Raw genomic sequence first — 25945 nt, forward strand, 5'->3', positions numbered from 1 at the left:
AGACATGGTCAAGAGGTTCATTTGATAGATAGATAGATACTTTATTCATCCCCATGGGGAAATTCAACTTTTTTTTCCAATGTCCCATACACTTGTTGTAGCAAAACTAATTATATACAATACTTAACTCAGTAAAAAATATGATATGCATCTAAATCACTATCTCAAAAAGCATTAATAATAGCTTTTAAAAAGTTCTTAAGTCCTGGTGGTTGAATTGTAAAGCCTAATGGCATTGGGGAGTATTGACCTCTTCATCCTGTCTGAGGAGCATTGCATCGATAGTAACCTGTCGCTGAAACTGCTTCTCTGTCTCTGGATGGTGCTATGTAGAGGATGTTCAGAGTTTTCCATAATTGACCGTAGCCTACTCAGCGCCCTTCGCTCAGCTACTGATGTTAAACTCTCCAGTACTTTGCCCACGACAGAGCCCGCCTTCCTTACCAGCTTATTAAGACGTGAGGCGTCCCTCTTCTTAATGCTTCCTCCCCAACATGCCACCACAAAGAAGAGGGCGCTCTCCACAACTGACCTATAGAACATCTTCAGCATCTCACTACAGACATTGAATGACGCCAACCTTCTAAGGAAGTACAGTCGACTCTGTGCCTTCCTGCACAAGGCATCTGTGTTGGCAGTCCAGTCTAGCTTCTCGTCTAACTGTACTCCCAGATACTTGTAGGTCTTAACCTGCTCCACACATTCTCCATTAATGATCACTGGCTCCATATGAGGCCTAGATCTCCTAAAGTCCACCACCATCTCCTTGGTCTTGGTGATATTGAGACGCAGGTAGTTTGAGTTGCACCATATCACAAAGTCCTGTATCAGTTTCCTATACTCCTCCTCCTGTCCATTCCTGACACACCCCACTATGGCCGTGTCATCAGCGAACTTCTGCACATGGCAGGACTCCGAGTTATATTGGAAGTCTGATGTGATGTCTGTTGTTCAGACCAAACGTCAGAATGGGGAAGAAATGTGATCTAAGTGACTTTGACCATCAAATGATTATTGGTGCCTGATAGTGTGGTTTGAGTATCTCAGAAACTGCTGATCCTCTGGGATTTTCATGCACAACAGTCTCTGGAGTTTACAGAGAATGGTATGCAAAGCAAAACCATCCAATGAGTGGCAGTTCTGTGGGCAAAAATACCTTGTTGAGAGAGGTCAGAGGAGAATAGCCTGACTAGTTCAAGATGACAGGAAAGTGACAGTAACTCAAATGTGCTACCACAGTGGTGTGAAGAAGAGCATCTCTGAATACATATCATGTTGAACCTTGAAGTGGATGGGCTACAGCAAAAGACCACACCAGGTTCCACTGCTGTATCTAACAAAATGGCAACTGAGTGTATATATTGTACTTATGTAGCAGCTATCATAACAACTGTTGCATCTTGAAGTACTTTTGAAATGTTTCTACAGACATAATGTACTCACTAATATCCATATTACTATACTGTAGAGAAGGAGGCCATTTGGCCCATCCACTCTATGCTGACACATAAAACAAACCTCTTCCCCCACTAATTTTCCCTGTGGCCTATTCTTTCCACATTCCCATCAACTGCACCATATTCTACCATTCACTAGGGACGACATATTGTGGCCAATTAACCTACAAAACCTCCAGGTTTTCTGAGTGTGAGGGGAAGTCAGAGTCTTTCTCCCAGAGTGGACACACATGCTGTCACAGGGAGAACATGGAAACTCCACTGAGACTTTACCAGAATCAGCATCAGTATAGTGCAAAACATTAAAAATTGCTATATTACAATAACAAATATTTTTAAAAATAAGCAATGCAAAAATTGGGCTGGGTCTGTCCAAACCAGAAGCCTTGGATAAATAGTTCAGTGTGTTTTGCTCTCAGTATGAGGGATAAAGCCTTCACCTCCGGAGGCCAGCAGGGACTCAAGAGGTACCACAATGATTTACACAGAACCATCAAGGTAGCAAAACGGCAACACAGGGACAAAATCCAGTCACAACTCTGTGGCAATGACACATGCAGCGTAGGGCAAAGACTGCATGCCATCGCGGACTTCAGAAGAAACGCAGCTGTATAGCCAACATTGCCGCCTTGCTCCCAGACGAGCTAAATGTTTTTTAAGCTCAGTCTGAGGATGATAGGAATGAACCCCCGAGGAGAGCCACCGACAAGACCTGCTCCTTGGTCATTTCTAAGGCAGCGGTACGTAGGACATTCCAATGAGTCAACAGCTGCAAGGCAGCGGGTCCAGTTGGCATCCCAGGGCCATCCTCAAAGTGTGTGCAGAACAGCTGGCTGGTTTGTTTATGGACATTTTTAATCTCTCCCTCTCCCAGTGTGTAGTGCCTCCTTTTTCAAATCATCCATCATTGTTCCTGTACGTAAGAAAACCAAGGTAGCATGCCTGAACAATTGGCACCTCAATTATAAGCAAATGCTTTGAGAGACTGGTTAAAGACTACATCTGCAGCATACTACCACCCACACTGGACCCCTACAATTCGCCTACTGACAGGACCAGTCTACCGATGACGCCATAGCCACAGCACTACACACCGTCCTCACTCACCTGGAGAAAAGGGATGTTTATGTGAGAATGCTGTTCCTGGACTACAGTTCAGCATTCAACACCATAATTCCCTCCAGACATGACAAGGAGCTCAGAGGCCTCAGCCTGCACCCCGCCTTATGCAACTGGATCCCAGACTTCCTATCAGAATGGTAGTAAGGATGGGCCCCCTCACCTCTGACCCTCAACACAGGTGTTCCCCAGGGTTGTGTCCTGATCAAATTTGCAGATGACAAGACTTTGATCAGCCTTATTTCTAGCGGTGATGAGACAGCCTACAGAGGAGAGTTTGACACCCTGACCCAGTGGTACCAGGAAAACAACCTCTCCCTCAATATCCAAAAAACAAAAGAGCTGATTGTGGATTACAGGAGGAACGGAGAAAGGCTCTCCCCAATCAATGTCTGCAGTTGTGAGGGTGAGTAGCTTCAAGTTCTTCGGTGTACCCATCACCGATTATCTCACCTGGACTGTACACACCGGCTTTGGGGCAATAAAAGCAAAACAGCATCCCTTCCACCTCAGGCAACTGAAGAAGTTGGGAAATCCTCAAGACCTTCTTCAGGGGCACCACTGAGAGCATCCTGACTGGCTGTATCACCGTCTGGTACGGGAACTGCACCAACCTTGCTCACTGGGCACTGCAGAGTTCAGCATTGGGCACTACAGATAGTCCAGCACATCTGTGAATGTGAACTTCCCTCTACTGAGGACATTTATAGCAGCGGGTGCAGAAAGAAGGTCTGGAAGATCAGGGACACCAGTCCCCCCCAACCATAAACTGTTTCAGCTGCTTCCGTCTGGCAAACGGTACTGTAACATTAAAGCCAGGACCAACAAGCTACAGGGCAGCTTCTTTCTACAAGCCATTAGACTTTTAAATTCAATGTCTGTACATTGCAACCGAGTCATAACGCAGAGATTTTTACTCCCTTACATTGTGGGATGGATGTAAGATTTAAATAAATTCTAACTCTAATTCTAAAAGGCAAGGTGGTGTTCATGGGTTCATGGTCCATTCAGAGGGGAAGAAGATGTTCCTAATCAATTGAGTGTGGGTCTTCAAGCTCTCGTACTTCCTCCCTGATAGTACAAATGAAAAGAGGGCAGTGACAGTCCATAATGATGGAGGCCACCTTCCTGAGGCATCGCCTATAGAACATGTCCGTACTGGTGGGGAGGGAGGCTAGCGCCCGTGATTACCAGAGGTCAGGATTGAACCTGAATCACTGAAGGTGCACAGCATTATGGAAGCATGGTGGTTAACGTAACATTATATAATAGGGCCAGCTACTATCTATAAAGAGCTTGTGTGTTCTCCCTATGGCCACGCGGGTTTTCTGCGAGTGCTCCAGTTTCCTCCTACATTCCAAAGACGTATGGGTCTATAAGCTCACTGATCATATGGATATAATTGGACAGCACAAGCTTGTTGGGCTGGAAGGGCCTGTATCTCTAAATTTTTTTTTAATGTGAAGCAGCAGCCCTTCCAAGCAAATTCAAGTAATCTTGGTTGAGTAATATTTCGCAGATTGCAGGAGTTAGCTCTCTTGGCCTTTGCAATCGTCTACATTTCTTTCACATCTACCAGCACATCCTCAGTGCTACCATGAATCAACTCATTTTTCTGCTCTCAAGTCTCTAGAGGGGGACGTGAACCCACAACCTTCTGACTCAGAGTCCAGAGTGCTGACAACAGAGCTACGAGTAAGAAAGGGATTATTGACGTTCAGTCTAACAGATCAGCTCAGCAATGTCTATGAACACTGGTGCTAGGAGAGGACTTCAGAAATAGGGACTTTGACATTATGATCATGAAACTGCTGTAGTGGGATAACACAAGTGGAATTATAGTGGGAATTTTTATGAGCCAAGGGTTGACGTGTATAATAGCTCATTTAAGACAATAAATATCCCAGGACATTTCATTGGAACATGTCCAGCTGAGTCACAATAGAAAATAGTGGATGGCCACAAGGAGATTTTAAGAATGAGCTTTATGGTCAGAGGACTTATTAAGAAAATAAATCCCAAGGTCAGGATGCTGCCCGGACTAGAGGACGTGTCTGTGAATCTAGGTGAAGCAAGTTATGGCTTTTCTCTTTGGAGTGAAGGAGTTTGAGAGGTGATGTTATAGAGGTGTGCAGGATCTAAGAGGCATAGATCGAGTGGATAGTCAGGAACCTTTTCGTGCGGCAGAAATAGCTAATTTGAATGGGCATAATTTTACGGTGACTGGCGAGAAGTGTAGAGGAATGTCAGAGTTAAGTTTTTCTTCAGAGTGTGAAGAGTACATGGAACACCCTGCTGAAAGTGGTGGTAGAGGCAGGCACATTAGAAAATCATAGATAGGGACATGGATGACAGAAAAATTGAAGATTATGCAGGACGGAAGGGATGGAATGATCTTAGAGTACAGTGGTGCTAGAAAATTTGTGAACCTGTAGAATTTTTGCTCTTTCTGCATAAATATGAACTAAAATGTGATCAGATCATCATGAGTCCTAAAACTAGATATGGAGAACCCAATTAAAAATAACAAAAAACATTATACTTGTTCATTTATTTATTGAGAAAAATGATCCAATATTACATGTATTTGTTGGGAAAGGTATGTGACTCTCTGGGGTAATGCCTTATACAGAAGCTATTTGGAGTCAGGTGTTCCAATCAATGAGATGAGATTGGAGGTGTGGGCTGTAGAGGTGCCCTGCCCTATAAAAAAAGACACACAAAGTCAGGTTACTGACAGAGCCTACTCTTCTCAAGAAAGATCTTTTTATGTGCACTGTGCCGCGATTAAAACAACTTTCAGAGGACCTTAGAAGTGTAGAGACACATGAAGCTGGAAAAAGCTATAAAAGCATTTCTAAAAACATGCGTGTTCATCAGTTCACAGTAAGAGAAATTGTCTACAAATGGAGGAAATTCAGTATTGTTGCTACTGTCCCTAGCGGTGGGCATCCTGCAAAGATCACACCAAGAGCACAGCGTGCAATGCTGAACGAGGTGAAAAAGAACTCAAGGGTAACAGCAAAAGACCTGCAGAAATCTCTAGAACTTGCTAAAGTGTCTGTTCATGTGTCCACTATAAGAAAAACACAACAAGAATAGTGTTCATGGCAAGACTCCACGCACTGCTCTCCAAAACAAAAACATTGCTGAACGTCTCAAGTTTGCAAAAAACTACCCGAATATTCTACAACGCCTCTGGGACAATGGTCCGTGGACAGATGAGACAGAAGTTGAACTTTTTGGCAGAAACACACATTGCTATGTTTGGAGGGAAAACAGCACTGCACACCAGCACCAAAACCTCATCTCAACTGTAAAGCATGGTGGAAGGAGCATCATGGTTTGGGGCTGCTTTGGTGCCCCAGGGCCTAGACAACTTGCAATCATTGCGGGAACAATAAGTTCAAAATTCTATCAAGACATTTTACAGGACAATGTCAGGGTAGTGGTCCATTACCTGAAGCTTAATTAAAGTTCAATAATGCAACAAGACAATGAATCCAAAGAGTAAACCAACAACAGAATGGTTTAAAAAGAAGAAAATCTGTGTTTTGGAATTGTTCAAGTCAAAATCCTGACTTTAATCCTATAGAAATGTTGTGGAAGGACCTGAAGCAAGCAGTTCATGCAAGGAAGCCCATCAACATCCTAGAGTTGAAACAGTTTTGTAAGGAGGAAAGGCCTAAAGTTCCTCCAAGCTGATGTGCAGGACTGATCAAAAGTTATTGGAAATGTTTAGTTGAAGTTATTGCTGTACAGAAGGGGTCACACCAGTTACTGAAAACAAAGGGTCACATACTTTTTCCAACAAATACATGTAATGTTGGATCATTTTTCTGAAATAAATGAGCATGTTTAATGTTTTTTTGTGTTATTTATTTAATTGGGTTCTCTTTATCTAGTTTTAGGACTTACATGAAGATCTGATCACATTTTAGGTCATATTTATGCAGAAACAGAGAAAAGTCTACAGGGTTCACAAGCTTTCTAGCACCACTGTACATAAAAAGGTCGACCTGTACTGTGGTGTATTGCTCTCTGCTCTATGTTCTTTACTTGAAAAGATAATTCCCAAAGTCAGGATGCCATTGGCTTCCATGGTTAGAAGCAATTAATATCAGGGATACTTCAAAGACTAGAAAGGGAACATTACCAAGATGCCCCATGAATATTCTTTCAATGTTAACATTGTTTCTCTGCAAACACAAACTTCTGCCTCGTGTTTGGTACTAAATGTGTCATACCCACTCTTCTCCTTGGGTGACTGTTAGGATGCAGAGGGGCTGAATGCCAGGAGGTGACTGACTTGTGCACAGTGTTTCCATTAACCCACCCTCCACTGTTCATCTTCTCTGACAAATCCCTGGTTAAAATCATAAGCACAGGAGATTCTGCAGATGCTGGAAATCCAGAGAAACACGCATAAAGTGCTGGAGGAATTCAGAAGGGCAGGCAGCATCTATGGAGGGGAATAAGCACTGAACTGTCTGCATATCCCAGCATCTGGAGATTGGCGTTCTTTCATCAGAACAAGGCCGAATCCCCTGTACTTCGTAAAAACAGTGAAATGGGATCCTTTACATTCCAGCTGAGAAAAGCAAAGGGGCCAAGCTCTAATGTTTCACCTAACAGATGGACACTGACAGCGCAGGACTCCCATTGACTGTTCGATGTAGTGCTAGTTCCAAAAAATAGTCAGTACCCAAAGTGTTGCATAGCACATAGTAGAGCAGAGGAACCAGCCCTCTGACCGACTGTCTGTACTGAACACGTTGCCAAATTAAACTAATCCCATCTGCCTATACATGATCCATGTCCCTCCATGTTCACGTGCCTGTCTAAATGCGTTGTAAACCAGTCAATTATATCTGCTTCCACTACCAGCCCTGGCAGCTTGTTCCAGACACTTATCATTCTCTGTGTAAAGTATTTACCCCACACATTTCCGTTAAACATTCCTTCTCTCATCCACAAAGATGTGCCTTTTAGTACTTGTCAGTTTAGCCCTGGGATATAGACTCTGACTAGATTGTCTATCCGTGCCTCTCAACATTTTCTCTCAATCTTCTCTCAGCCTTCTATATCCAGAGAAAATCATGCAAGTAAGTCGGGCAGCATTTATGGAAAGGCATAAAGAGTTGATATTTTGGGCCAAAACCTTTCATCTGTCCAACCTCTCCTTCTAGCTCATGCTCTCTAATCTAGGCAACATCCCAAAGATCCTCTTCTGCATGAAAAACGAGATCAATATCCTTCCTGTAATGGGCAACCAGAACTGAACACTATGTTACAAATGCAACCCAACTGAAGTTTAATTACTACATGAGTTTCTGACTCTTATGCTCAATGCACTGGCTAGCATAGTGTACACCTTTAGTACCCTCTCCACTTGTGTTGCTACCATCAGGGAGCTAAGGACCTGGACACCAAAGTTCATAAGACATGGAGCAGAACTGGACCATTGGGCTCATCAAATCTGCTCCAGCTTTCCATCATGGCTGATTTATTATCCCTCTCAACCACATTCTCCTGCCTTCTGCCCATAACTTTGACAACTTAACTAATCAAGAAGCTATCAACCTCCGCTTTAATTATACCTAATGTCTTGGCTTCCACTTTTGCCTGTGGCAATGAATGCTACAGATTCACTACTCCTCTGGCTAAAGAAATTCCTGCATATCTCTGTTCTAAATGTTGGTGGGTGCTACGGTAGTTAACAGTTAGCGCAACACTATTACAGTTTGGGACGCCGGAGTTTGAAGTTCAATCCCAGCATCCTCTGCAAGGAGTCTGTACGTCCTCCCAGTTGATTGTGTGTGGTTTTCTCTGGATGCTCTGGTTTCCTCCCACAGTCCAAAGATGTACCGGTTAGTAGGTTAATTGGTCATTGTAGATTAGGGTTAAGCTGGGGGTTGCTTGGTGGTGTGGCTTGAAGGACTGGACTGGAAGAGTTGATTCAGTGCTGTGTCTCCAAAGAGATAATGGATGTCCCTCCGTTCTGAGGCTGTACCCTGTGGTCCAAGAAATCCCTTGGTACTCCAAGGGATTAGCTTTATTTGTCACGTGCACGTTGAAACATAAAGTGAAATGCATTATTTGTGATGTGCTGGATACAGCCTGCAAATGTCACCACACATAGCATGCCCACAGGTCACTAACCCACACAGTCACAGGGAGAATGTACAAGCTCTTACAGACGGCAGCAGGAATTGAACCCTGATCAATAATCTCTGGCCGTGTGAGTTGATTGTGCTGACCACCATGCTCTCGTGCTGCCCAGATGAGGGATTATAGGAGTACCCTTGCTTAATCTGACGTGTACTGCAGCTACAGACAGTTTACATTACCAATCCCCTTTACAGTCCTGCCCATGGTTTTTGTGCTTTGTGATCTGGGGTGGAACTTTATAAATTGAACTAGAAATACAGAGCAGAACAGGCTCTTCCTTCCCAACGAGCCACACAATGCAGCAACCCAACTATATTAACACTAGCCTAATAGGACGACAATTTACAATGACCAATTAACCTACTCACCAGTACATCTTTGAAGTATGGGAGGAAACCCGAGCATCCGGAGGAAGCACATGGTCACAGGGAGAACGTACACGCTCTTTACAGGCAGTGCTGGAAGTGAAGTCTGAACTCTGAATGTGCTGGGCTGAAATAAACCACGTGGTCACAGGGAGAATGTACATTGCAGATGCTGCCTGGTTTGATGGGTGTTTCCAGATTTCTTTTGTAAATCACGGTTGACCAAGAGCTGGGCATTCCTTGGTAACCGGGTGATAGGTTTAACAAGCTCTGATCCTGTGTGCCAATGATGTGGTTCCATTTTTTTTAAACGACTCATTTATCTAGATGTTGCCGTGGAAACTTACCTCAGCAAACAACCACAATGCGATAGCTGAGTGTTCACTGCTGTTCAGTAAGATTTTCACAGGCAGCACCACCGAGCGGATTCACAGGCATGACTGGAATGTGAGAGAGTCACCACCAGAAGCGATAAATGTCTTACCCCTACTTGTGTGAACAGACAAAACAGTCTCTGCAGCCCTGATCCCAGCGCCATTTAATCTCATGTGACCCCGAATCAGATTTATTATACAGGACGTAGAGTTTGTTGTTCTGAGGCGACAGTGGATAGAATGTAGAAAAGTGCAACAAGCTAATGCCCTTTAGCCTACGATGATTAATCTAACCTTTCCCTCTCCCAGCATTCAGATAGATTAACTCTTTAACACTTCCGGAGCAGTAACAGAGTGCAGTGATCATGTTCCTGCGCTAATAGAACATAGAACAGTCTACACTTACATAGAACATAGAATAGTACAGCACATTACAGGCCCTTCGGCCCACAATGTTGTGCTGACCCTCAAACCCTGCCTCCCATATAACCCCCCACCTTAAATTCCTCCATATACCTGTCTAGTAATCTCTTAAATTTCACTAGTGTATCTGCCTTCACCACTGACTCAGACAGTGCATTCCACGCACCAACCACTCTGTGAGTGAAAAACCTTCCTCTAATATCCCCCTTGAACTTCCCTCCCCTTACCTTAAAGCCATGTCCTCTTGTACTGAGCAGTGGTGCCCTGGGGAAGAGGCGCTGGCTGTCCACTCTGTCTATTCCTCGTAATATCTTGTACACCTCTATCATGTCTCCTCTCATCCTCCTCCTCTCCAAAGACTGAAGCCCTAGATCCCTTAATCTCTGATCATAATCCATACTCTCTAAACCAGGCAGCATCCTGCGTCTGAACAATCGGTTATCCGTCCCACCATCAACATTCTCTCTTCTCCCTTCTCCTGACAGGCAGAAGATACAAAAGCCTGTTCAACTCCTTTGGGCTTTCTACTTCACACCTTGATCCACTGATAGGTTCGCAATACTTAAAAGACATTTGGATAGGAAAGGTTTCGAAGGCTACAGACCAAATGCTGGAAAATGGGTTTGCTTGGGTGGATATCTTGGGCATCATGGACCATTTAGGCTGAAGGGCCTCTATAAAACTCTTTCAAACAAAATGTAATTCATTGAATTAATTAAAAAGTTAATGGGATCATTTGATCCACTGTGATGTGAACTTGGGCAGTAGATCAAATACAGGTCCTGATGAAGGGTCTCAGTCCAAAACATTGACTGTTCATTCCTCTCCTGAGATGCTGTCTGATCTGCTGAGTTCCTTCAGCATTTTATGTGCTGCTGAAGATTACCAGCATCTGCAGAATATTTTGTGTTTGTAATTAATTGGATTGAAAAAAACTGCACGCCTTTAGGATGTGGGAGGAATCCAGGACATGTGAAAGAAATTCATGCAGCACAGGGAGAATATGCAAACTCCACCCAAACAGGTAGACAAGTAAACTGCAAGGATTTTGAGAGATCGAGAGTTCATCTTCTAATGTAGCAGAGCTCCATTCAAGAGTCCTTTAACAGCGGGGGTGGCACTGTCCTTGAGTCTGGTGGTACGTGTTCTCAGTACGTGGTATTAACCCATGACTAAAATTAAAAGTTAGTAGAATCACTTCATCCACTGTGAGCTTGGGCACAGGAAAACCTCTGTAGGAAACATAGAACAGCAGAGCACCATATGGGCTCTTTGGCCCATGATGTTGTACTGACCTATTAACCTACTCCAAGATCAATTAAACTTCCCACATTAACCCTCATTTCTCTTTCATCCATGTGCCTAACTAAGAGTCTCATAATGTCCCAAACCTATCTGCCTCCACCACCACCTCGGCTGTGCGTTCCAGACTGATAATTCCCAATTTTTGAAGCAAAGCTTTGAACTGTGATTAGCTGGCCTGGGTGCCAACTCAAACCCAGTGAAACCATCAATGCATATGCAGAAGTTGATTAGAGTGCTGATAGGCCAGCTTTGACACAGGAGTTCAAATCCAGCGTATATATTGATCTGATCAATGTTTGACTCCATATAGAAATAACATAGGAGATGCAAAACTGCATCCCAGCAAGCATAAATCCAGGTCTGGAATCCTCAACAATCTGATTCTCAGAGTCCATCTCACAGAATCATTGCAGCCCAGGGAGAAGCCAATCAGCCCATCGTATCTATGCTGGCTCCAAACAGAGCAATCGTGTCAGCATTTCCTGACATACTGCAAATTCAAGTGCTCCTTCAATTTCCATTTGAATGTACGAACTGGTTCTGTATCCATCAACTTTAAAAATAACCTCTGAATCAGAATGAGCTTTAGTATCATCGACATGTCGTGAAATTTGTAAAAATAAATAAATTTGTGAAATTTGTTTAAAAATAACCTTTGTAGGCTATTTAGCCCTCAGGCTAGTTTGGAAGGCAAGAACAGGGTTCTTTTTAAATTAAGTAATGAATTTTTATTTAGAGATACAGATTGGAACAGGCCCAACAAGATGCACTGCCCAGAAACTCACCTATTTAACCCTTGTCTAACCATGGGACAATTTACAATGACCTACTACCTCGTACGTCTTTGGAATGTGGCAGGAAACCAGAGCCCCTGGAGGAAATCCATATGCTCATGGGAAGGACACACAAACTTCTCACAGTCATGGTCGGAATTGAACTCTGAATTCCAGCGCCCCTGATTGTAATAGTGTTGTGCTAACCACCCTATATATATTCACTAATGAGATGCAAGACTTTATTGTCCAACTATTGGGTCTCTTGTTGGGAAAGAGTATTTAAGAGTCATCCCATGCAGGCCAGAGTAGGTAATGATAACAGGTTCCTTTCTCTGGTGGAGCTATAGAGTCAGGAAACAGGCCTTTTATCCCAACATCTACCAAGATGTTCATCCGAACTCATTCAGCTTATATCCTCTGAACCTCTCCTGTCCATGTACCTGTCTAAGGGCTGCTTAAATATTGTTTAGGTTCCTGCCTCAGCCACGTGCTCATTCCATACACTGACCACTCTGTGCCCTCTCCCCCAGGTTCCTCTCACCATATACCTATTCCTTTTAGTTCTTGATTCCTCAACCCTTGGAAAAGTTCACGGTTCAAAGTAAAATTTACTATCAGAGTACATACATGTCACCACATACATCCCTGAGATTCTTTTTCCTGCGGGCATTCTCTGCAAATCTATAGAACAGTAACTGTGAACATCAAGAACTGTTAACTGTAAACAAACTGTGCAAATGCAGATATAAATAAATAGCAATAAATAACGAGCATGAAATAACAATATAACGGAGTCCTTAAATAAATGTAGCAATCCCGTTTTGTTCAGGAGAACCTGGTGGTGCGAGTCCTGAGGTTCTTCTACCCTCTACCTCAGGCAGCAGTGAGTAAAGAGCATGGGCCAGGTGGTGAGGATCTTTGATGGTGGATGCTGCGTCTCTGCAGCAACATCTCATGCAGATGTGCTCAATGGTTGGGAGTGTTTAATTAATGATGTAGTGTGTCAAATCCACTACCTTTTGTGGGGTTTTCCACTCAAGAGCATTGATGTTCCCATACCAGGCTGTAATGCAGCCAGTCAGCACACTTTCCACCACACATCTACAGAAGTTTTCCAAGGCTTTTGATGACTTGCCAAAGCTCTGCAGACTCATGAGGAAGTAGAGGCACTGTCGTGTTTTCTTCACAATTATGTTTATATGATGGTCCAGGACAGATCCTCTGAGATAGTGACATCCAGGAATTTAAAGTTACTGACCCTCTCTACCTGTGATCCTCCGATGGATGTCTGCAATCAGTTCCTTGGTATTCCTGACATTGAGAGAGGGTCTATTGTTATTACACTGCTCAGCCAAGTTTTCATTCTCCCTCCTGTCTGCTGATCCATCACCTCCTTTGATACGGCAAAAAGACTACAAATTCACCTTAGCTAAAAAAAAGTTGAAGCCTGTTCAGCTAGAGAAACACACACAACATTTTGTGCAGAAACATTGACTGTTCATTCCCCTTCATAAATACTCCCTGACCTACTGAGTTCCTCCGCAATTTTGAGTGTTGCTCTGGATTTCCAGCATCTGCAGAATCTCCTGTGTTTATTGCCTGCTCAACCTCTGTCTATAACTCAGTCTCAAGTCCCGGCAACATCCTCTCAAATTTTTTCTTCACTCTTTCTAGCAATCCAGTAATGGAACCATGTGTGTGGAGCTGTAAGGCAGGAGCCATGTTAGCTTCACCACCAGTGTCTTGCCCCTAGAATTGCACTTTGATACTGCCACAGTAATACAGACAACATCACCAAACTCCAGGCGTTCTCCCTTTGGGCAAAAGGTGAAACAGCCTGAAAGCCCATACCAGAACTGATCCGTATGAATAGTCTATAAGGCAAGTTTTTCACTATACCTTGGCACACGTGACAATAATAAACCAATATACCAATATAGGCATGAGGGAGGAAATGTGAGAGTCACATCCTTGTGGGGATATGTGTGAAAATCAATTCAGGTAGTCTTAGAAACTTTTATTCCCTGTAGCAACACAAACAGGAACTCAGCAAGCCAGGTAGTATCAATAGAGGGGAATAAACAGTCATCGTTTTGGGGCGAGACCCTATATCAGGACTGGAAATGAAGGGGACAGAAGCCAGAATGAGAAGGTGGTGGGAAGGGGAGGAGTACAGGCTGGCAGGTGTGGGAGAAGGTGGGTGGGTGAGGGATGAGAAGAAACCTGGATGTGATAGGTGGAAAAGATAAAGGGCTGAAGAAGAAGGAATCTGATAGGAGCAGTATTTCCCCATCTTTCAGCAGTGACGGTGCTAAAAGTTACTGAGGCAAATCTAACTTTCAACATTTTGTTAACTGATAGTCCCGCTTGAAGAGAAACCAGGTAAACATAACGGGAAGAATGGACTAGAAAGATAAACCGATTGAGTTAGGAGGAAGGAGAGAGAGGGGAAGAAGGGGTTCAACTGAGCACGCAGCAGATAAGGTTAATGACCTGTTTCATTGCTGTAAAACTCTGTGCCGGGTCATTTCTCTGGACTGTTGTGGATATTGTTAAATTCTGATCACCTAGACTCATGAAAAATAAAAGGAACCAAAAGATTTTGAAGAGATTCATTTGTCTATTTTTAGTAAATCTCCTGAAACAGTCAGAAAATACATAATGCTGTTCATTTGAAACTGCAGAGGGCTCCCGCTGTGCTTGACAGTGTTGAGTGCCAATGGTTGGCATGACAACAGCTTAATCTGTGTGAAGCAGTAAACCATGACTGTGCTGTTCACTTTTGTTCAGTCTCCAGTGTCAGTTCTCCTCTTGCTGCTTTAGCTCTGGGCACTGGGTCCTCAGGGAAGATGTGTTGGCCTCAATGTGGAATCACCTGGTTGGTCTCGCACGCAACATGCTGGACGAACTCTGCGGGTAAGGTAGCATCTGTGGAGAAGAATAAAGAGTCAAATGGTTTGAGCTGAGATCCTTCAACATGACTGGAAGGGGAGGGGGCAGAAGCCAGAATATGAAAGTGGGGAGAAGGGACAGGAGTACAAACTAAGAGGGGAAATAAGGTTACCCTCTCACCTCTTCACTTCTTCTCGCTTGCCCCTCAACCCCCTCTGGAGCTCCTCCTTCCCTTTCCCCCAGAGCCCACTGTCCTTTCCTGTCAGGTTTCTTCTTCAGCTCTTTAACCTTCCCACCTATGACCTCCCAGCTTCTCACTTCATCTCCCTTCCCCCACCCACCTTCCTTTCCTCTCACCTGGCTCGACCTTCCACCTTCCAGCTTGTATTCCTTCCCCTCTCCCCGCCCCCAACCCCTCCACCCCCCATCTTATTCTAGCTTCTTCTCCCTTGCTTTCCTGATGCAGGATCTTGGCCGACTGATTTATTCCTCTCTAGAGACGCTGCCTGACCTGTTGAGTTCCTCCAGCATTTTGCATGTCTTACTTTGTATTTCCGGTATCTACAGAAACTCTTGTGTTTATTCCTAGTTGGCAGCAGGGATGGAAGGGTTAACGTCTGAGGACTGGTTACAGGGGTGAATTGGTATCGGTTTATTGGCATTTTGGTTTATTATTGTCACATGTACCAAGATATAGTGAAAAGCTTGTCTTGCATACAAAGCAATTCATCACTCAGTACACTGAGCGACAGTATCGTAAATCAACAACAATGCAGAATAACACCGTAAGAGCAAAAGACATAGGGGCAGAATTAGACCATTTGGCCCATCGAGTCTACTCTGCCATTTCATCATGGATGCTCCATTTTCTCTCTCAGCCCCATTCTCCTGCATTCTCCCTTAACCTTTTCCATCCTGGATAATCAAGAACCTGTTAGCCTCAGCCATAGATATACCCAAAGACCTGGCCTGCACAGCCGTTTGTGGCAATGATTCCACAGATTCACCACCCGCTGGAAAAAGAAATTCTTCCTTATCTCCATCCTAAATGATGTCCCTCTAATCTGAGCTACGCCTTCTCATCCTAGACCCCCCCCCCCCACTATAGCAAACATCCTCTCCCCATCCACTCTATCTAGGCAATTCGGCATTCAATAGTTTTCAATGGGATCCCACTCCCCGTTCTTCTAAACTCCAGTGAATCCAGGCCCAGCACTATCAAATGCTCCTCATACGATAACTCTTTCATTTCAGGGATCATTTCCGCAAACCTCCTCTGAACCTTCTCCAATGCCAGCACATCCTTTCTTAGGTAAGGGGCCCAAGGCTGCACACAGTACTCAAGGCGAGGACTCAGCAGTCCCTTATAAAGCCTCAGCAAGATGTCCTTGCTTTTATGTTTGAGCCCTCTTGAAATGAATGCTGACGTTGCATTTGCATTCCTCACCACTGACTCAACCTGCACGTTACCTTCAGGGTTTTCTACGCAAGGACTCGCGGTCCCTTTGCACCTTGGATTTTTGAATCTTCTCTCTGTTTAGAAAATAGTCTACTCTTTTATTCCATCCACCAAAATGCATGACATACATTGTGTTCCATCTGCCATTACTTTGCCCATTCTCCTGATCTGTCTAAGTGCTTCTCCAGCCTCCCTGCTTCCTCAACACTTCCTGTCCCTCCGCCTATCTTCAAATCTTCTTACAGACTTGGCCACAAATCCATCAATCCGTCATTTGTCGTTGACATAGAAAGTAAAAAGAATCAGTCCTGACACAGACCCCTGTGGAACACCACTAGTCACCGGCAGCCAACCAGGAAAGGCTCCCTTTATTCCCACTCTTTGCCTCCTGCCAATCAGCCAATCATGTTCTAACCATGTTAGTATCTTTCCAGTAATACTTACCTTGTTAAGCAGCCTCATGTGCAGCACCTTGTCAAAGCTTTCTGAAAATCCAAGTACACAGTGTCCATTGACTCTCCCTTGTCTATCCTGCTTGTTATTTCCTCAAATAATTCCAACAGGCAAAATTTAATGAAACCATACTGAATTTGGCCATTTTTATCATATGCCTCCATTATCCTGAGACCTCATCCTTAACAATAGACATCAACATCTTCCCATCCTCAGTCTAACTGGACTATAATTTCCTTTCTTTTGCCTCCCTCCCTTCTTGAAGAGTAGAGTGACATTACAATTTTCCAGTCCTCTGGAACCATGTCATAATCTTAGTGAAAGATCATTATTAATGCCTCCACAATCTCTTAAGCCTCCTCTTTCAGAACCCTGGGGTGTAGTCCATCTGGTCCAGGTGACCTTTCTACCTTCAGACCTTCTCCTTGGTAATGGCACTGCACTCATTTCTTCCCCCGACACACTAGAACCTCCAACATGCTTCTAGTGTCTTCCACAGTAAAGAATAATACAAAATACATTTATTTCGCCTGTCATTTCCTTGCTCCCCATACTACTTCTCCAGCACAATTTTTCAGCAATCCGATATCTACTCTTGCCTCTCATTTACTCTTTATACAATATATCTGCAATAACTTTGATGTTATCAGCTAGCTTACCTGTATATTTCTTTTTTTCCCTTCTTATGGCCTTTTTATTGCCTTCCGTATTTTTTAAAAGTTTCCCAATCCTCTAATTTCCCAGTAATTTTTCCTCTCTTTGCCATTTATGCTGTCTTTGGTTTCCCTTGTAAGCCACATGTGTGTCATTTTGTCTTTAGAATACTTTTTCTTTGGGATGTATCTATCCTGCACTTTCTGAATTGCTCTCAGAATCTCCAGCCATTGTTGTTCTGCTATCATCCCTGCTAGTGTCTCCTTCCAATCAACTTTGGCTGGCTCCTCTCTCTCATGCCTCTGTAATTCCCTTTAGTCCACTGTAATACTGATACATCTGACCTTAACTTCTCCCTCTCAGACTCCAGAATGAATTCTAACATATTATGATCACTGTCTCCTAAGGGTTCCTCTACCTTAGGTTCCATATTCAAATTCAGTTCATTACACAACACCCAATCCAGAATAGCCTTTTCCTTAAGCTCCTTAATCAGATTTGATTCATTCCACAACTGTCAATCCAGAATAGTTGATCCCCTAGTGGTCTCAATCACAAGCTGCTCTAAAATGCCATTCCATGGGCGTTCTACAAATTGTCTGTATTGGGATCCATCACCAACCTATCTGCATATTGAAATATCCCATAACTATCATAATATTGCCTTTATTTTACATGCCTTTTCTGTCTCCCGTTGTAACTTGTAACCCACATTCTGCCTACAGCTCGGAGACCTGTATATAATTCCAATCAGGGTCTTTTTACCTTGTAGTATCTTAACCTTATTCAGAAGGATTCAACATCATCTGATCCGATTTCACTTCTTTCTAAGGATTGCATTTCACTTTTTAACCTCAGAGCCATACCACCTGCTCTGCCTATCCGACTTTCCTTGATACAGTGTGTAAAGCTCCCAGTTATAATCTTCTTTCAGCCACGACTCTGAGCTGCCCACAATGTCATGCCTGCCATCTCTAATGGTGCTACAAGATCATCTACCTTATTCCATATACTGTATGCTTTCAAATATAACTCCTTTGGGTCATGTATTTGTCACCCATTGTGATTTTGTCCTCATGCTACACGGCAACTCATCCCACTGACTACAATCTTGTGTGTCTGTCCTTCCCGACCTCTCACTATACATTGCACCTACTTATATACCAACTGTCCCATCCACAGCCATATCAGTCCGTTCCCACCCTTCTGCCAAATTAGCTTAAATCCTCCCTCAAAGGATATCCACAAATCCCTCAAATCTACCCACAGGATATCTGTCCCCCTTGGGTTCAGGTGTAATCCATCCCTTTTGAACAGGTCATAATTTCCCCAGAAAGATCTCAATGATCCAAAAATCCGAACCCCTGCTCTCTACACCAGTTCCACAGCCACTCATTCATCTTCCAAATCATCCTATTGTTACCCTTGCTGAAGCGTGGCACAGGCAGCAATCCAGATTACCACCTTGGAGGTGTTGCTTTCCAGCTTTCTACCCAACTCCCTAAATTCTCTCTTCAGGATCTCCTCCCTTTTCCTACCTATGTAATGGTGCCGATATATACAAGACTTCTGGCTACCCTTCCCTTTAGAATGCCGCGGACCCAATCTGAGACATCCTTGACCCTGGCACCTGTGAGGCAACATACAATCCAGGTATCTCTTTCACGTCCACAGAACCTTGTATCTACTCCTCTAACTATGGAATCCCCCTGAAACTGAGGGTATACAGCTGAATACCATCTGTAGCTCCTATCTATTCCGATCTATCACCTCCTCATTTTCCTGTATGAGCTGAGGGTTATTGCTCTGCAGCTCCAGTTACTTAACATGTTCTCTGAGGAGCTGCAGCTTGGTGCACCTGGTGCAGATGTGGCTATCCAGGAGGTCTCCCAGAATTCCTACATCTCACACAAAGAACATACAGCCCCTGGAGCCATTCTCACTACACTAACTTTGCTCTAGCAGACAAAGAATGAAAAAGAAACCTACCAGAAACTTAACTCGCCCAAGTGTGTTCTTGCTGAAGCGTGTTGAGCCAAAGCCTCCATATTCTGACACTGGTTCACTCCAACAATGGCCGCTCTGCTGGTTCCTACCTTATCTTTATTTGTCCTTGCTAATGATTCATGATACGATTATAGAACATAGATTATAGAGATCTACAGCACATTACAAACCCTGCAGCCCACAATGTTGTGCCAACCATGTAACCTGCTCTAGAAACTGCCTAGAATTACCCTACCGCATAGCCCTCTATTTTTCTAAGTTTCATGTTCCTATCTAAAAGGGTCTTAAAAGACCCTATTCTATCTGCCTCCACCACCATCGCTGGCAGTACATTCCATGCACCCACCACTCTCTGTGTGAAAAACTTACCCCTTACCTCTGTACCTACTTCTAAGCACCTTAAAACTATGCCCCCTCGTGTTAACCATTTCAGCCCTGGGAAAAAGCCTCTGGCTATCCACACAATCAATGCCTCTCATCATCTTGTACACCTCTATCAGGTCACCTCTCATCCTCCATCACTCCAAGGAGAAAAGACCAAGTTCAGTCCACCTATTCTCACAAGGTACGCTCGCCAATCCTGGCAACATCCTGGTAAATCTCTTCTGCACTCTTTCTATAGTATTCACATCCTTTCTGTAGTGAGGTGACCAAGAAATGGACACAGTACTCTGTGGGGTCTAACTAAGGTCTTGTATAGCTGTAACATTACCTCATGGCTTTTGAACTCAATTCCATGGTTGATGAAGGCCAACACACCATACACCTTCTGAACAACGCTGTCAACTTGTGCAGCAGCTTTCAGTGTCCTAGTAACATGGACCCCAAGATCTCTCTGATCCTTCACACTGCCAAGAATCTTACCATTAATATATTCTATCTTTAGACCTGACTGATTAAAATGAACCACTTCACACTTATCCAGGTTGAACTGCATCTGCCACTTCTCAGCCCAGTTCCACATCCTATCAATGTCCCACTGTAACCTCTGACAATCCTCCAGACTATCCACAGCACCCCCCAATTTTTGTATCATCAGCAAACTTACCAACCCACCCTTCTACCTCTTCATCCAGGCCATTTATAAAAATTACTAAGAGAAGAGGTCCCAGAACAGATCTCTGTGGAAAAACCCAAAAGCCCATGATCACTATTTTTTGAATCCCTTACTTCTACTTGTATGGAGCCTCCTCTGTCAATTAGATTGGTCCATCAGAAAAAGCCGAAAGCCCATGGAAGGTACTTTTTAAATCCCTTGCCTCTACCTGTTAGGAGCCTCCCCTGTTGATTCCATTGGGCCTCTGGAAAAAATGTAGTGTAACAGCTACCAAAAGAGTGCAGTGCAGATAGATCATGAAGCCAAAACAATCATCTTAGCATACAAGAAGAATGTTCAAGAGTATGACAGCAGTCAGATCGAAACTTTCAGGCTTTTGTGATGTACTCAGAGATTTGGTTTTCAGTTCCATTCCCAAAGAATTTCAAGCTCCATAGTGTTGCCGAACCCCAGCCCTGCGGTGGCTGAATCCCTCACCTGAGCCTTTCTTACCTGTACTCCTCTTCATTCTACACTCTGGTCCTTGTACCGGTAATCCACAGCTCTCCACATTGATAATCACACTGCATTGCCTTCACTAACGTTCCAGGTGACCTCTTGGCCTCCATTTAATGCTCCCAGCAGCCAGGGGCAGAATGTCCAAAACCCTCTTCGGAACGAAGGAGGGTGAGAGGTGAATTGTGGTGAGTTTCATAAGATGATGAGTGGTATAGATTATGTGGACATCCAGAGGCTTCATCTCAGGATGGAAATGGCTAATACTGGGGGCATCATTTTAAGGTGATTGGCAGAAAGTATAGGAGGGATGTCAAAAATATGCTTTTTATACAATGAGTGGTGGGTGTGTGGAATGTGGCAGAGCTAGATACATTAGGGACATTTAAAAGACTCTTAGATAGGCACATGGATAAAGAGAAGTTATCTGGGAGGGAAGGATTTGATTGTTCTGAGAATAAGTTAAAAAGTCAGTATGGCTTCGCGGGCTGAAGGGTTGTACTGTGCTGTGTTGTTCTATGTTTTATAAAAACAAGAGATTCAGCAGCAGCTGGAAATCTTGAGCAACACACACAGATTGCTGGAGGAACTTAACACGTCAGGCAGCATACTTGCAAGGGAGTGAACAGATGTAGTTTCAGGCCAGACCCTTCATCAGGACTGGAAAGGAAGTGGGCAGAAGCTAGAATAAGCAGGTGGTGGGAGTGGGAAAATACAAACTGGAAAGTGATAGGTGAGAACAGCTAAGGGGAAAGGTGGCTATGTTGGTAGCAGCAGAGGGAGAATGAAATAAGAAGCTGGAAGGTGATTGGTAGAAGATGTAAATGGCTGAAAAGAAGGAATATTACAGGAGAGGCCGGTGGACCATGGAAGGAAGGGAAGAAGGAGGGGAACCAGAGGGATAAGATGGGCAGGTGAGGAGAGGAGAAGTAGAATGAGAAATGGAAGAAAGAAAGATCAGGGCATGATGGGTTGGTGTAGGAACTACCCCAAGTTAGAGAAATCAATTTCATGCCATCAGGTTGGAAGCTACCTACATGAAATATAAGGTGTTGTTCCTCCAACCTGACTGTTGTCATCGTGGCCATGGACAGAAGCGTTAGAATGGGAATGGAAACAGAAACTCAAATGGGTGACTACCAGAAAATCCTGTCATTTGTGTTGGTGAGATTGCAATATACTAGATTAGTATCCAGTACCAAAATTGTTAACTGGAATACACAAATTAAAGTCACACATGGGAGCAGCAAAACTTAACTACATGTGAATAAGGAGGATCAGTATTAGTAATATCAAGAATGTCCTCTTTATTTTTCACATGTTCAGTACATTAAAACTTCAAAACATACAGTGAAATTAATTGTTTGCATCAAATCAAATCAGCAGGGTTTGTGCTGAGAACAGCCCACAAGTGTCACCACATTTCTGCCGTCAACGCAGCTTTCGGCTTCAGGGATTGTATTTACCTTGGTTGACCCTCGCTTACATAAGGAATAGGAGCAGGAGCAGGCCATTCACCCTCTATACCTCCTGTGCCACTTAATACATTGGTATTGGTATTGTGTTATTCTTGTCACATGTATCAAGATACTGTGAGAATCTTTTGTGTGCTTGCCTTCCAGATAGATAGACAGATAATTCTATACACAATTAGACTGAGGTAGTAAAAGGAAAACAATGTAGAATATAATGTTAGAGTGTTTTTAGACAAATAAAGTGCAAGGGTCACGACAAGATTAGATCGGGAGATCAAGGGTTCAGGTTCTGATTCATTTATTGATGATATGAACATTAAAACATTAGTGAAGTGCGTCATTTACGTTAACAGCCAAGGATATGCTGGGACATCCCACAAATATTGCTGCACATTCCAACATAGCATGACCACAATATTCAGCGGAACACATACAACAACAGCAAAACAATCTCCATTCCCACCCCCTCTCACACACACAGATAGGCCTCCAATCCTAGGACAGACCATCTTCAAGCCTCCATTCCTTGGCCCCGGACTTTTAGCCTCACAGATACCGAGTTCAGGTTTGAGCGTGTGAGATGTCAGTTCGAGAGTCTGATAACAGTGAGATGGAAGCTGGTGGCTCATGTACTCAGGCCTTTGTACCTTCTGCCAGATAGGAGAGTGAAGAAGAAAGAATGATCAGATTGAGAGGGACCTTTGATTATATTGTCTGCTTTTTCAAGTCAGTGGGAAATGTAGACAGTTAATGGAGTAGAAACTGGTTTGCGTGATAACTGGCTGACCTTTTACAGTGCAACTCTTCTGCTATAATCCCATAGCCTCTGGTTTCCTTAAAGCATGAAAATCAACGAGTCCCTTTATTCGTGACTGAGCTTCGAGAGCCCAGGTAGATAGAGTGGACCATAAGATATTGTCATGGTCCGGTCTGTGAAGTCTGCGTTCCAGCTCATGGTCCAGTCCATGGACTCCAGACTCCGGGTCTTCCGGCGTTCCCTTGTCTCATTTGGGCTTAATCGTAGTCACCTGATTCTCGTCTTGGGGCCGAGAATATAAGTGGCCCTGGGTTCAAGGCTGGAGGCTGGTTCATCTTGTCAGTATCCTCTCCTTGTCTCTGGGGTTCGTCTCGTCAGTATCCTGTCCTTGCCTCTGTGTGGGTTTGTCCCGTCAGTATCCTGTCCTCGCCTCTGTGGGGTAAGTTAGGCCATCATTGCCATTACCCTGAGGCTGGACTGTTCCTTCCTTCCCTCCGAAGCCCTGCCCCGCAACCTGTGTCTGGGGCCTTGCCTTGCCTTGCCTCTGCCTGGAGCCTCGCCCCGCCTTGCCTCGCCTGGAGCCTTGCCTCGCCTTGCCTTGCCTCTGCCTGGAGCCTCGCCTTGCCTTGCCTCTGTCTGGAGCCTCGCCATTTGGAACTGTCTGTCTGAGTTCACGCCTTCGCTAGGTGGGTCCGGCCGTTCTGCCGCTACCTAGCGTTGGGAACTGTCTCGTCATGTTCAGCATTCTGTGTAGTTAGTCCCGGCCCTACGTCCTGTACCCAAGAAGGGGTCCCGGCTCGGTGTACCATGTTCCTGTCTCTCCCTTGACTCTGTGTTCTGCGTTCCTGTTCTCCCTCGACCCAGGCTCTGTGTTCTCGTCTTGTCGATGTGCCTCGCCCAGCCCAGGAGTACCTTGCTGGGATTCCCTCATCCTGTGCTGGGGTTCCCTTGTCCTGTCCAGGAGCCTCACGTCCAGTCCTGTGCCTCTCCTCATCCGGTAGCCATGTCTTGTCCTCGCCTGGTTCTGGAGTCCGAGCCCGAGTCGAGACCCAGGTTCCTTGTCCAGTCTCTGGCTCGGAGTCCAAGCCCAGGCTCCTAGTTCCCAGTTCCATGTCCTGGTTCCGCTATCCTCATCAAGTCCTAGCCCAGGCCCAGAATCCTTGTCTCGTCCAGGGTCTTTGTCATGTCCAGCGTCCTTTCTTCCCCACTTCCCTTGCTTCCTTCTCATGCCAAGTCCTGTTCCTGGTAGTTCAGTGTCTGTGTCTTGCTTTTCAGTCCACTCCCAACGCCTACCGTATGACAGATATAGGAGCAGAAGTAGGCCATTCGGCCCATCAAGTCTGCTCTGCCATTCAGTCATGGACTGATCCACTTCATCCAGTCATCCCCATTCCCCTGCTTTCACCCCATACCTTTAGATGCCCTGGGTAATCAAGAACCTATCTATGTCTGCCTTAAATACACCCAGAGACTTGGCCTCCACAGCTGTTCATGACAACAAATTCCACAGATTTACCACCCTCTGACTAAAGTAATTTCTCTGCATCTCCGTTCTAAAAGGATGTCCTTCAATCCTGAAGTCGTGCCCTCTTGTCCTAGAATTCCCTACCATGGGAAATAACTTTGCCATATCTAATCTGTTCAGGCCTTTTAACATTTCAAATGTTTCAATGAGATTCCCCCCTCATTCTCCTGAACACCAGGGAGTTCGGCCCAAGAGCTGCCAGATGTTCCTCATGCGGTAACCCGCTTATTCCTGGACACTGAGAGGATGTTTCCATCAGTGAGAGAATCTAGGACCGCAAGGCACGGGCTCAGAAAAGAAGAATGCTCCTTTAAAACAGAGATGAGAAAGAATTTCTTTAGCCAGAGGGTGGTCAAAGGAGAGCCTCCTGACCCATATCACAGCGACCTGGAACAGTTATTACCTCTCAACCATCAGGCTCTTGAACCAGAGGAGATAACTTCACTCGCCCCATCAGTAAACTATTCCCACAACAATGACTCTTCCACTTTCAATGACCCTTCATCTCATGTTCTCAATAATTATTACTTATTTATTTGTTGTTATTTCTTTTTTTCTCTTTGTGTATTTTACACATTAGTGGTGTGTCTGTCCCATTTTTAAGGTCTTTCATTGATTCTATTGTGTTTCTTGTATTTACAGTGAATGCCCACAAGAAAATGAATATTAGGATTTTATACATAATGACATATGTGTACTTTGATAATAAATTTACTTTGAACTTTGAAATTTCAATGTGTAGAATATATTGCCACAGATGGTTGTGGAGGCCAAGTCATTTGGTATATTTAAAGTGGAGGTTGATGGTGTCAAAGGTTACAGGGAGAAGGCAGGAGAATGTGTTTGAGAGTGATAATAAATCTGCCATAATTGAATGGTGGAGCAGATTCAATGGGCTGAATGGCCCAATTCTGCTCCTATCTCTTATGGTCTGATGATTAGAAAATTCTAAAGATTAAGTGCCGAATGTGTGAAGGTATTTCTCCTCATCTCTCTTCTGCATGGATGATTACCTTAATTTCAGACAGTGAATCATGCTTCCATACATCTCACCCAAGGAAAGATCAACTTTGCATCTAACTTGTCAAGCATCTCAACAATTTTGTATGAGAATGCCTCTCATTTCATTAATGTTAACTTTCCTTCTGAGACCCAATTAGTTCAGGGGTATTGAGGAGGCC

At 44.2% G+C, this 25945-nt stretch overlaps 1 protein-coding gene across 1 annotated transcript in view; it reads left to right on the forward strand.

Moving 5' to 3' along the window:
• adcy5 (adenylate cyclase 5) overlaps window positions 1-25945 on the forward strand; it is a 416408-nt gene that overhangs the window by 267954 nt on the left and 122509 nt on the right. The window lies entirely within an intron of this gene.

The sequence above is a fragment of the Hemitrygon akajei genome, chromosome 5 (genome assembly GCF_048418815.1).
Source record: "Hemitrygon akajei chromosome 5, sHemAka1.3, whole genome shotgun sequence".
Lineage (NCBI taxonomy): Eukaryota > Metazoa > Chordata > Chondrichthyes > Myliobatiformes > Dasyatidae > Hemitrygon > Hemitrygon akajei.